This window comes from Drosophila santomea, unplaced genomic scaffold (genome assembly GCF_016746245.2).
Source record: "Drosophila santomea strain STO CAGO 1482 unplaced genomic scaffold, Prin_Dsan_1.1 Segkk6_quiver_pilon_scaf, whole genome shotgun sequence".
NCBI classification, from domain to species: Eukaryota; Metazoa; Arthropoda; class Insecta; order Diptera; family Drosophilidae; genus Drosophila; species Drosophila santomea.
The window spans coordinates 462,998-476,309 of record NW_025319002.1 but is presented as its reverse complement, the minus strand read 5'-3'; positions in this window follow the sequence as shown (position 1 = coordinate 476,309).

Here is a 13,312-nt window from a genome sequence, read left to right as displayed (position 1 = left end):
GACTCTTCGAGTTTAATGTAATGACATTTCCCCTCCGCAATGCGTCGCAAACGTTTCAGCGGCACATGAACAACATCCTTGGCGATCTCGACTTTGTGGCTGTGTAAATCGACGACACTCCATCACGGCATCTGGTATATCCCTAACGGTCGAACGAATGAATGCGATCAACGAGTTCCCGAAGCCGACCAAGATATGCGGGTTGCGCCGATTCAATGCCATGCTCAACTATTACCGCCGTTTCCTGCCGCAAGCAGCCGTTGTTCAAGGCATTCTCCAAGCGCTCATAACGGGCAACAGAAGAACGACCAGTCGTTGGTAGTTTGATCCGAGGACGCCGAAATGGCATTTTTGCGCTGCAAGACCGACTTGGCCAGCGCAGCACGGTTGGTGCACCCAGAGCAATAGCCTTGCTCTCCATGTTGACGCCAGCAATTACGCGGTCGGTGCAGCGCTTCACCAGGTCAACGACAAATATCTGCAGCCCCTGAGTTTCTACTCTAAGCGCATGACGGATACACAAAAGCGCTACAGTACGTACGATCGGGAGCTACTAGCGATTTTCCAAGCCGTCAAGTTCAATAGTTTCATGATCGAGAGACGCACTATTTATACCGACCACAAGCCATTAAATTATGCGTCTCGACAGAATCACGAGAAAGCATCACCACGACAAGCGGGACAGTTGTCGTTTATAGCCGAATTCTGCACGAAAATCGAGCATATTAGTGGTGCGTCCAATACTGTGGCAGACGCCCAATCCCGCGTTGCTGGAATCGGTCAAATCGGCATGGACGAGTTCGCACGCCTACAAGAGGACGACGAGCTGCAGCAGCTGTTAAGAGACATCGAGACGGGCAAATCTACGTTGCGTAAACTCCAGCTGCCGAACTCCAACATCAGCGTATATTGTGATGTATAATCGTCCCGTATTCGTACATACATTCCATCGCCGATGAGCAGAATCGTTATCGACGTGCAGCATGGTATGGCTCATTCCGGCAAACGCGCCACTGTCAAACTGGCCACTGAATGCTTTGTGTGGCCCAGCATCAACAAGGACATCGCCTCATGGTCGTCGTCTTGTCTCGAGTGTTAGCAATGTAAGGTATATCGACATAGTAGAGACGCCCTCAGCAATTTTGATGTGCCTGATGCCCGTTTCCAGTACATCAACATAGACGTGATTGGTCCGCTACCACCATCCAATGGCTATCGCTACTGCTTGACGATAATCGATCGGTTCAGCAGATGGCCAGCAAACGTTGTCGACTCAAGCGACTACACCAAATGCATCTGCGTCATCGAATAAGGACTAAATAGCGAAGCCTACAGCAACCAGGGACCCGCTGCCAACATCGACTACAACGCGAAGTGGACGTCATGTGCAGCTTCCGGCTCGCTTCAAGAGCCAGTGATCAGCCTACTGGTCCAGCAGTTCCAGCAATCAGCAGTGCTGATTTCTGGGGGGGAGTAATGTGGGGACCACCCGCTAAACTTCCACACCGTGCCTGCGTCCGTCGGTGATTGGCAAACATCCAACACCGCGAATGACACTTTTCGATAGTTAGCTTTTTCAATAGCTTTCGAGGACTGCAGAACATACATACTCTGATCTTAAGTTTATAATTTAGTCAATAAACGATTACTTATTCATACTCCCACAAAGTTAATGGCGAAACACACATCGCTATATTTTTTTGCTTACACTATCCGTTACATATGCTGGCACGCTAAATAATAACAATTATTAGTGTTATTCATAACCGTTAAGAAAAAGATAGCAGTTATTCTCCATATAACTTTCAGAAGATGTTTTCGGATGCGTAATAACTATTGGCATTTCTGCTTATCTCTTTGTTTTTTCTTATACTAGGTGTTGGAATTAATTCGTAGCGTTTTACGAAAAATGACGCTAGCAACTATTCATAGTCACACAAGAGTAAATACTCTGCTGGAAGCTACTGACAGCGCATCTCTACCAGTGTATTACATATCCTTATTGTGTTCTTAGCAACTGTTGTGCAGTATCAAACATGTCGAAGTTTGTGCTTTTTCATTATTTTAATATGAAGAACGTGCCGCGGAAAGTTATCGTATTTTAGTGGATGTACACGGTGAATATGCTCTCGCTGGGCAAACATGCAGAAAGTGGTTTGCGCAGTTTAAAAGTGTATAATTTTGACTTGGAAGACAAAGAACGTCCTGGACAACCGAAAAAGTTCGAAGATGAAGATTTGGTGACGTTGATCGATGAAGACCCGTGCAAAACACTGTCTGTAAAACGCTACGAATTATTTCAAACACCTAGTATTAATTTTACCGGGTACTCGTGGAGTAAAAGGGTATACTAGATTCGTTAAAAAGTATGACTTGAAAAAAGCTTTTTTCCACGCCCACTCTGACGTCGAAAATCCGCTGAATGCTGCCACGCTCAAAATTTTGAAAGCGGTGTTGATATTTTTTCATTCTTTTATAGTTGTTGGGTCATGCAGCCGCCAAAACTGTGCAGTAGACTAATCTCATACTCGTAATATTGTAAACCGAAGTAGTTAGTAGTAGCAGATGCGATGGCCATAGTGCAAACCGCTATTTTCGCATGAGTTTATCTGTACGGCGCTCATTCTTTTGTCTCTTGTTATCATTCGGCTGTCTGTCCCGCCAATGTCACTTCTTCGTTTTTCGGCAAAGAATTAACTTGTGCATTCGTTATAGCTCTTGTTCGGCCCTAGCTGCCAGTATAATTAACAAAATAAACTGTATCGGAAAAAAGACAAAACTTTCTTCGGCTACTTATTTCTCGCAACAGCTATTGAAAAAGCTCAATAGCTTAACAATAGTCTTGTAAATTTTTATCGATTTGCCAAAAAACTTTTTGCCACGCCCACAAACCGCCCAATACTGCCACGCCCACGCTTTTGAAAAATGTTTAACATATACGTATTGAGATCAAACTTTCTGGCCCCTTGCAATTCACATAGCTTTTAGATGTATTTCTGGGGTCTTGCAACAGTCGTCTGACTTTTTCGATGGCACAGAAAGGAAAGGTACCCTAAAGTAAACTCCTATAACTAAACAAAAGAGCATAGTTGGCACAGGATAATAGCACAGGATTTACGGATAGCTGATGCTAAGGCTATATTCATTTATTTGTTTGAGCCAAGCCTTCAAGGTTTCTCTGTTATCTTGCTGTAGATTGGCCCACGTTGGTCGGAAAATGTTATATAATGCTCGACTAAGAACAAAAAGACGTGGGTTTAAACTAATTCTCGACACACGCGGTGCCCAAAGTAAGTAACGAAGGCGGATTGTTTTTGGCCTATGGAGTTTCCAGGACCGTGGTGTATGAATTTGACCAAGCGGAAACTCATTTACAGCTGATATCCACTGCTTCCTAAACCAACATACTGATCTGCCTTCAATCTATCTACATCTGATATCGCAGGCACCGTCATAAACCAGAACTATTTTCACACCATTGACCTAAACCAATGAAACATCTGCTTTAGATTTTGCATTGATTTTTCAGGAGTGTAGGAACATAGTAGAAATACCTTATTGAACATATTAACATTATTGTATATAGTGAGATTAAATATAGCATAACGATAGTGTGAAATTTTTATCGATTTGCCAAAAAACTTTTTGCCACGCCCACAAACCGCCCAATACTGCCACGCCCACACTTTTGAAAAATGTTTAACATATACGTATTGAGATCAAACTTTCTGGCCACTTGCAATTCACATAGCTTTTAGATGTATTTCTGGGGTCTTGCAACAGTCGTCTGACTTTTTCGATGGCACAGAAAGGAAAGGTACCCTAAAGTAAACTCCTATAACTAAACAAAAGAGCATAGTTGGCACAGGATAATAGCACAGGATTTACAGATAGCTGATGCTAAGGCTATATTCATTTATTTGTTTGAGCCAAGCCTTCAAGGTTTTTCTGTTATCTTGCTGTAGCTTGGCCCACGTTGGTCGGAAAATGTTATATAATGCTCGACTAAGAACAAAAAGACGTGGGTTTAAACTAATTCTCGACACACGCGGCGCCCAAAGTAAGTAACGAAGGCGGATTGTTTTTGGCCTATGGAGTTTCCAGGACCGTGGTGCATGAATTTGACCAAGCGGAAACTCATTTACAGCTGATATCCACTGCTTCCTAAACCAACATACTGATCTGCCTTCAATCTATCTACATCTGATATCGCAGGCACCGTCATAAACCAGAACTATTTTCACACCATCTGCCTGATAACCATTGACCTAAACCAATGAAACATCTGCTTTAGATTTTGCATTGATTTTTCAGGAGTGTAGGAACATAGTAGAAATACCTTATTGAACATATTAACATTATTGTATATAGTGAGATTAAATATAGCATAACGATAGTGTGAACATTAGAATATAAGGAGCCATTGTGCATCGATATTATCGGTTGAGAAAAAAAATATCGATCGATAAGAGAGATCGGCGATCTCTTCTTCTGGTAGGCGTCGAATAATATATATTGCTTTTTTGTGAACTTACTGTGAACCACATGGGATAATAAAGTAAACTAATATAAATAGACCTATAATATTCAGAAGTGGTTTTAAACACACCTAAGAAATCGGGCCATGTCAGCGGCACTCATTAAAAACCTACTTAAAAAAGAACTGCAAAGTTTGTGCTCTTTGAATGATTTCAGCGACTCGGACACCAGGAGTGTGCTGATCTGGAGGCTACAAAGAATAGGAAAACTACAAATCGAACACAGCTTGCTAAAGTTGAGAAGTAATTGTAAAGACACTAAATTCCACGAAATGGAGAGTTCTGAGAAAAATTCTGATAAAAGCACATAAGAAAGATGACAACGTAAAGGAAGAAGACAATGGAAAATAAGATGACAACGTTAAGGAAAACGGCAATGGAAAGAAAGATGACAACGTAAAGGAAATCAACGACGGAAAGGAGATCGAAAACGTAATGGAAATAGACGATGCTAAGGAAAATAGAAATGAAAACGACAACGAAAAGGGAAATGGAAACGTACAGAAAGGAAATGACGACTTAGATGTTATTCTACAACATTTTGAAACGTTCGAAAAGGATGAGAAGATTCGACAATTGGAGATAGAATTGGCCTAAATAAAAATTCAAAATAGTTATGTAGAAGGTGCTGGAAACAAAATATCCCTGGAAATGCTTAAGGAACTGGTACACGTGTTTGAAGGTGACAAGAAGTTCTCCGACTGACGCACAATAATCAACAATGTTCGGAAAATTTACAGTGCAGATGACAATATAATGCGAGCGGTAATTTTTAACAAAATTAAAGGCAAAGCATGGGAATGGCTGACTGCCAATCCTACGTTAATGGCAGAATCGGTCGATTTTATGCTAAATGAAATGGCCAAAAATTTTGAGAAAAAATGATCGAAAATGATTACGAGGCAAAAACTCCAGATATGCACCTGGAAAAGAAGACAACACTTCGACGAATATTTCCAGGAAATGCAATCTTTGGGATATGAAATAGACTTGGATAAAGACGAGTTGATTGAATATATCATATCTGGAATTCCTGATGTAAACCTTCGGAGTATGGAGTTTTAAAAGCAATCAACGGTTTCGAACTTCAAAAGATGCCAGTCATACGACGGGAACTCAGAGACGCCATATTAAGTGCTAAAACTGTAATAGCATGGGGCACATAGCTAGAGAGTGACGAAAACCAAAACGAGAGATGGGAACGTGCTTCGCTTGCGGAGGAGCTGGACATCAAGCGAAGGATTGTGAGTAGTATAAGAAACGTGATGTACAAAATGAATATGTAATTAATATGAAAGTAATATTTTTATCCGACTCTTCGGGAAGCCCCATAAGCCTTATAAAAAAGGATATGTTCCGGTGCAGATACAATTAAAGGAAATAAATAACAGAAGTTTCGTTGGAATAAAGAACAGCAATTTTAAGATTCTTGGAAGTGTAAAATGTTTAATTTGGTTTTCAAATAAAGAATTTGTATGCGATTTAATGGTGGTAGATAACGAATCTATGGGCTTTTCGATTATTTTGGGTAGAGATTTTTTAAGAGAATGTAACATGAAACTGACTATCGGAAAAAGAACTAAAAACGCTTGTCTAGAAACTAAAAGGGAAAAACTAAATGAAATGAATGGAAATCTTAAATTTGTAAGACAAGAAAAATGTTTAGGAAAAATTCGGAAACAAAATATTGAAATGGAAACAGAAGAAAACAGTTTTGAGAATCAAATACTTACGATTGAGTATGAGAGTCCCGATCAGAAATATGAATATAGTATTGGAAGATTCGTCAGTTGCAAGCAAAGAATAAAGTTGGTTAATCTTATTAAAAGTGGTTATATAAAATGCATAAGGCCGATTGAACCGAAATTAAAAAGGGAAATGCAACCAGATGTTGAGGATAGCAAGGCATTTAGTTGTGCTCCTAGAGGATTGTCTTTTGCTGAAAAGGACAAAGTTAGATCTAAAAAAATCGAAGTACACTGCTTTCATAACACCATTAGGACAGTTCGAGTACTTAAGAATGCCAATTGACGGTTTATAAACAAAGTATTTGAGAAGATGATAAGAGAAGGGAGAGCTATAATGTATCTGGACGATATAATGATTGCTACGCCACAATATGAGAAACATATTGAGGAGGTCTTTAAACTTTTGGTAGAAAATGAAATGAAGTTGAGAATGGATAAATGCAGTTTTTTGGAAAAAAGGTTACATATCTAGGATATGTTATTTCAGAAAGAGGTATACAGGCAAGTGAGGAGAGAATTCGGGCAATAAAAGATTTTCCAATTCCAACTAAAGAGAAGTTCAAAGTTTTTTGGTGATCTGCTCCTATTTTCAGATATTTATCAAAGACTTCTCATTTAATGCAAAACCATTGCATTCATGTTTGGAGTAAATGAAATGGAGGCTTTTGAAACACTGAAAAGTAAATTGTTAGAAACACCAATTTTAGCGATATATAACCCAGATGATGAAACTGGCGATGCCAGTGCGATTGGATTTGGGGCGATATTATTACAGAGGAAAGACGACGGAAAGTTCCATCCGATTTTTATACCCGTTACTCGTAGAGTAAAAGGGTATACTAGATTCGTTGAAAAGTATGTAACAGGCAGAAGGAAGCGTTTCCGACCATATAAAGTATATATATTCTTGATCAGGATCAATAGCCGAGTCGGCCATGTCCGTCCGTCTGTCTGTCCGTATGAACGTTGAGATCTCAGGAACTATAAAAGCTAGAAAAAAAGCTAGTGGTTCATGTTGCCACGCCCACTCTAACGCCCACAAACCGCCAAAAACTGCCATGCCCACAATTTTGAAAAATGTTTTGATATTTTTTCATTTTTTTATTAGTCTTGCAAATTTCTATCGATTTGCCAAACAACTTTTTGCCACGCCCACTCTAACGCCCACAAACCACCAAAAACTGTCAGTGTGGAAGACTCTCCTTCGTACTTCCACTGGCTGAGTAACGGGTATCAGATAGTCGGGAAACTCGACTATAGCGTTCTCTCTTGTTTATATGTCAAAACGAACAACGGAAACAGAATCTAGATATCATAGTTTCGAATTAGAAACATTGGCAGTAATATACGCATTAAAACCGTATAGGATATATCTTCAAGGCATTCCTTTTAAGGTGGTAACTGACTGTACTCGTTAAAGTTGACATTAAATAAAAAAGAACTAAGTCCGAGAATAGCGAGGTGGGCGTTAGAACTAGAAAATTACGATTGCCAATGGGAACATAGGTCGGGAAATGAATGCAACGTGTTGACGCATTGAGCAGGTGTAATACGGTTATGGTTATAGAAGATAATACATTTGAGGATAATGATATAGATTGCTTTTTCGTGAACTTACCGTGAAGCACATGGAAAAAAAAAGTAAACTAATAGAAATAGTGACCTATAGGAGTATTCCATAATACAAAATTTTAGATTTTTATCTATACTAGACCAAAGTAAATACCCTTTGAATCCCAAAACATGTATATAAACTCAAAGTCAAACGTAATATAATCAGTACGAAAAGAAGTCTTGATGTATTCACTTCTCCGCAGCCCAATATGTTCTGTACTTATGCGGCGACTATTGCGGCAATCAAACATATATACAGGCCTTAGGCCTCCAAAATGCGGCAAGCGAGGAGGGATGAATCGCTTTTTAATGTTATCAGTCAGGCAAAATTCGTGTACTACAGTTTGATGTGATGTGTCCAGGAACAAACGATTAAGATTCCGAGCGCGGACAAAATTGGCAACGTTGTCCGACCATATGATTGCAGGCTTTCCACGAGTGAGTATACATCAAAGCAATGCATCAGCTCAAGGTGGACAGTTTTTGTAGAAAAGCAGATAAAGATGCAGATATAGCTTTTGATGGAAGCTATGTTCCGAACAGGATTTTTGTAATAAAATGGCCCGCAAAAGTCCAGACCAGTGACCTTGAAGAAATGTGAGCTGTTACGCGGTCCTCAGGAAGATCACCCATAATGTGACAAGCTATGGCTTGGCTCGAAAACATATGATGCATTTGCTGACTGCACTTGCAGTTGTCTTCCGACTGCCAATTGGACAGAACTGCAGTCGAATGGAAGCGAGTAGTGCGCGAGGTCCAGAAGGCAGATTACGACGATGATAGTCGACTATAATGGCACGAGTGACTGGGTGCTGACGACGAGTGCTTCAGTCTGCCACCAACTCGCATGAGCTCAGAGTTGTCAATGATGGGTGCGAAGAATGCGATTGAGCATGATGATTTTACTTGTCGACTGCTAAGCAGGGCATAAATGTTCTCGGTAAGGTGTGCCATCATACCTCCGGTAGGCCGGGGTGCCTAACACGATTACGAAATTTGAAGATGTATCCAAAAATATGCTTTAATTTTAGCCAGGAGTTGCCAAAGTTGGTCGGCATATTCGATTCGCGTCGGGGTAAGACGTATTTTCATCGAGCTCTGTACAAAATCAATTTATTTAAGTGAAGTGAATAAATAAAACAAAATAAATTACAAATATCAGCGAAAAGACGCTATTAGCAATGTTAAATTGCAAATCTATAATATTTGTTGTGTGTGGAAACATTAAATTAAAACAAAAGCTAATTTAAATAGACAACAAACAAATCGACAGTTCCAAAATGAGCCAACGCGAATTGCGCGCTCAGCGGCAAAAAGAGCAAGACGAGCGCCGGCTCTCTCTCCAACGAAACAATGCATACTTAACCTTCGTGTCTGACGCCCGTGAGTGCCAAACAACCCATCGAGTCAATGACCTAGCACCTGCAGAAAGCAAACGATCGCGGTCCTGCTCACCAATGCTTATGACTGCACGATGTGAACCCGAACGCATTGAGAGCGTCTCTCTCGCGCTCTCCTCATTGCAAACGGTGCCAAGCTCTGTAGCTACCAGCACAGTAACTTCGATATCAGTGACCAAGTACCTGGATGAAGCTGGAAAGAGTTACTATACCTACCAGCTTAAAAGTGCCAAAGGATAGCAGGTCGTCATTAAAGGAATTGAATCATCAGTGACCCCATCCGAAATTATCGAGGCACTAAAGGAGAAAAACTTTAAGGCAAATACGGTGATCAACATTCTTAACAGGAAGAAAGAGCCGCAGCCACTCTTCAAAGTCGAACTGGAGCCATCGAGTCAAAAAATCAGCAAAAATGAAGTACATCCTATTTATAAACTCCAGTTTCTACTGCACCGGAGAATAACCGTCGAAGAGCCACACAAGCGCAAGCAGCCTGTGCAGTGCACTAACTGCCAAGAATATGGCCAAACCAAAGCGTACTGCACCCTAAAATCTATCTGCGTCGTTTGCAGCGATGCTCACAGTACCGCAAACTGTCCCAAGAACAAGGACGACAGCTCAATTAAATTATGCAGCAACTGTGGCGAAAACCACACTGCCAACTGGCGAGGATGCATTGTTTACAAGGAACTTAAGTGTTGCCTAAACAAACGAGTGACTTCAGTTCGTGATCGTACCACACCAGCAATTCACAAAGCAATGGAACCGAGTACAACTAACATCCCTCTGTCTACCAGCTACCGAACAGCGCCAAATATTTCCTTTGCAAGTGCACTAAAATCAGGGATCCAAACACCAGCAGCGGACACCCCCATTCATCAAACAAACACTCACGATAACATGCAACAGCAGCCAATTGGCGTTGAAGCGATTATGCTTTCGATGCAGCAAAGCATGAAAGACTTTATGGCCTTCATGCAAACAACTATGCAAGAGCTTATGGGGAACCAAAACATCCTTATTCAAATGCTCGTTTCCTCTAAAACAGTATAATGACTCCCCTAATAATAGCAACCTGGAACGCTAATGGCGTTTCGCGGCACAAGCTAGAACTTGCTCAGTTCTTAGCCGACAGAAACATTGATGTTATGCTACTCTCAGAGACTCACCTCACTGAAAAGTACAATTTTCAGATACCAGGATACAAATTTTACTTTACGAATCACCCGGATGGCAAGGCCCATGGAGGCACTGGCATACTAATACGATCGCGAATCAAACACCACTTTGTTAGTAATTGGCAAGAAGATTGCCTACAATCTACCTCTATAAGCCTCCAATGCTATAACGGTGCTCTCACTCTGGCTGCTGTCTATTGCCCACCCCGCTTCACACTATCAGAGGACAAATTCACAACACTCTTCGACTCGCTCGGTGAAAGGTTTGTTGCAACTGGTGATTGGAATGCCAAGCACATGTACTGGGGATCTCGGATAGCGACCCCTAAAGGAAAACAGCTATACAACGCAATTATTAAACCGCAAAACAAGCTTAATTATGTTTCTCCGGGTACGCCTACATACTGGCCAGCAGATCCTAAAAAGCTTCCTGACTTGATTGACTTTGCCATCACCAAAAGGATATCCCAATCAATGATTACAGCTGAGGCACTTTCAGAACTTTCATCTGATCACTGCCCGGTGCTCTTTAATCTTTTGTACCAACTGCAACACATCGAGCGGCCGTATAGACTCACAAGCAACAGGACCAACTGGGAGAGGTACAAAAAATATGTTTGTTCACATACCGACTTCTCTAGCTCATTGGAAACCGAGCAAGACATCGATCAGTTTGCTGGTAGCCTAGAATCAACACTAGTCGCAGCAGCAAAAGCGTCAACTCCACAAGATACCAACGGATGCAGTAAAAAGTTCAACATGACAAGTCGAGATACCGAACTCCTTGTGCTTGAAAAACGACGACTTCGAAGGGAGTGGCAGGAGCACAGATCACCTGTAGACTAGAGTAGACTAAAAGCAGCTTCTCGCAGACTTACTAAAGCGCTTAAGAAAAAAGAAGCGGACGCACAACTGCGTTACATCGAGAACCTCACGCCCACCAGCACAAAAAACTCATTGTGGAAAGCCCACAGGAATCTGCAGGCACCAGCAGAAACTGTCGTACCCCTCCGTAACTCTACCGGAAACTGGTCTCGTAGTGACATGGACAGAGCAAGAGTCTTCGCTGATCATCTCAAAAAGGTATTTCAACCCAATCCAGCCACTAACTCATTTACTCTCCCACCCTTAACTGCATCTGAATTAGCACCACAAGATCCCATAGAATTTCGGCCAAGCGAAATAACGAAAGTCATTAGAGACCAACTGAAGACTGGAAAATCGCCTGGCTTCGATTTAATAACACCGAAAATGATCATCGAGCTTCCAATGTGTGCAGTTCTACAAATCTGCCTACTCTTCAACGCTATTGCCAAAATTGGATACTTTCCTCAAAAGTGGAAGAAATCAGTTATAGTTATGATCCCTAAGCCTGGGAAAGACAAAACACAGCCATCATCATACAGGCCAATAAGCCTACTTACTTGTCTCTCCAAGTTATTTGAAAAAGTACTGCTGCTACGAATCAGTCCCCACCTTAAAACACACGACACACTCCCATCGCACCAATTTGGTTTTCGGGCAAAACATGGAACTGTTGAGCAGGTTAACCGCATCACAACGGAAATTCGCACTGCTTTTGAGCATCGTGAATATTGTACAGCTTTATTCTTAGACGTTGCACAAGCATTCGATAGAGTATGGTTGGATGGACTTATGTTTAAAATAACCAAACTGCTGCCTCAAAACTTACATAAGCTTCTAAAGTCTTACTTATACAAAAGAGTGTTCGCGGTTAGATGTAGTTCAAGCACTTCAAGCGATTGTACTATAGAAGCTGGAGTGCCCCAAGGAAGTGTATTAGGTCCAATTCTATACACCCTATACACAGCGGACATCCCAACAGACTACCAGCTAACAATATCCACATTCGCTGATGACACTGCAATACTGAGTCGATCCAGATGCCCAGTAAAAGCTACGATGCAACTAGCACGCTATTTAACATGTGTAGAGAATTGGCTTGCAAATTGGCGCATACGAGTAAACGAACAAAAATGCAAACAAGTTACGTTTACCCTTAACAAACACGCGCATCCCACAAGCCGATGACGTAACATACTTAGGTATTCATCTGGACAAGCGGCTCACCTGGCGGAAACACATAGAGGCCAAGACGACCCACCTGAGACTAAAAGCAAAGGATCTACATTGGCTTATAAACGTTCGGACTCCCCTGAGCCTGGAGTACAAAGTTCTTTTGTATAACTCCGTTCTTAAACCCATATGGACCTATGGCTCCGAGCTATGGGGTAATGCATCGAGAAGCAACATCGACATCATTCAGCGAGCACAGTCTAGGATTCTGAGACTCATAACCGGAGCTCCATGGTATCTTCGGAACGAGAATATACACAAAGACCTAAAAATAAAACTTGTCATTGAGACAATAACAGAGAGAAAAGTTAAATACAAGGAAAAACTAGGCTCACATCCAAATCCCCTTGCAAGGAAACTTCTTCGAGTATGCAGCCAAAGTCGACTGCACCGCAACGATCAACCAGCCCAGCGTTAAATTCGTTAGGCCACATAGCACAAATCATCTCATAAAATGATAATTAGCTAGCTTAGAATAAGATTTGAAAACTTATTGTTAGTCTCTTAAGTAAAAGGGAAGATTCAATAAATAAGAGAAAGAAGGAAAAAAAAAAGTTGCCAAATTTACAAATGGTACAAATTTGAATCGATCAGCTCACTAGAAAATGACCCTCTGGAAAGTTTGTCCGCTGGATTGCAGGCTGTGGGAACATAATGCTATTCGATGCCATTTGACAGCTCCTGGATTAAAGAGATGCAATTTGAAATAAAAGTTTGAAAGCGTGACGACCCATCCC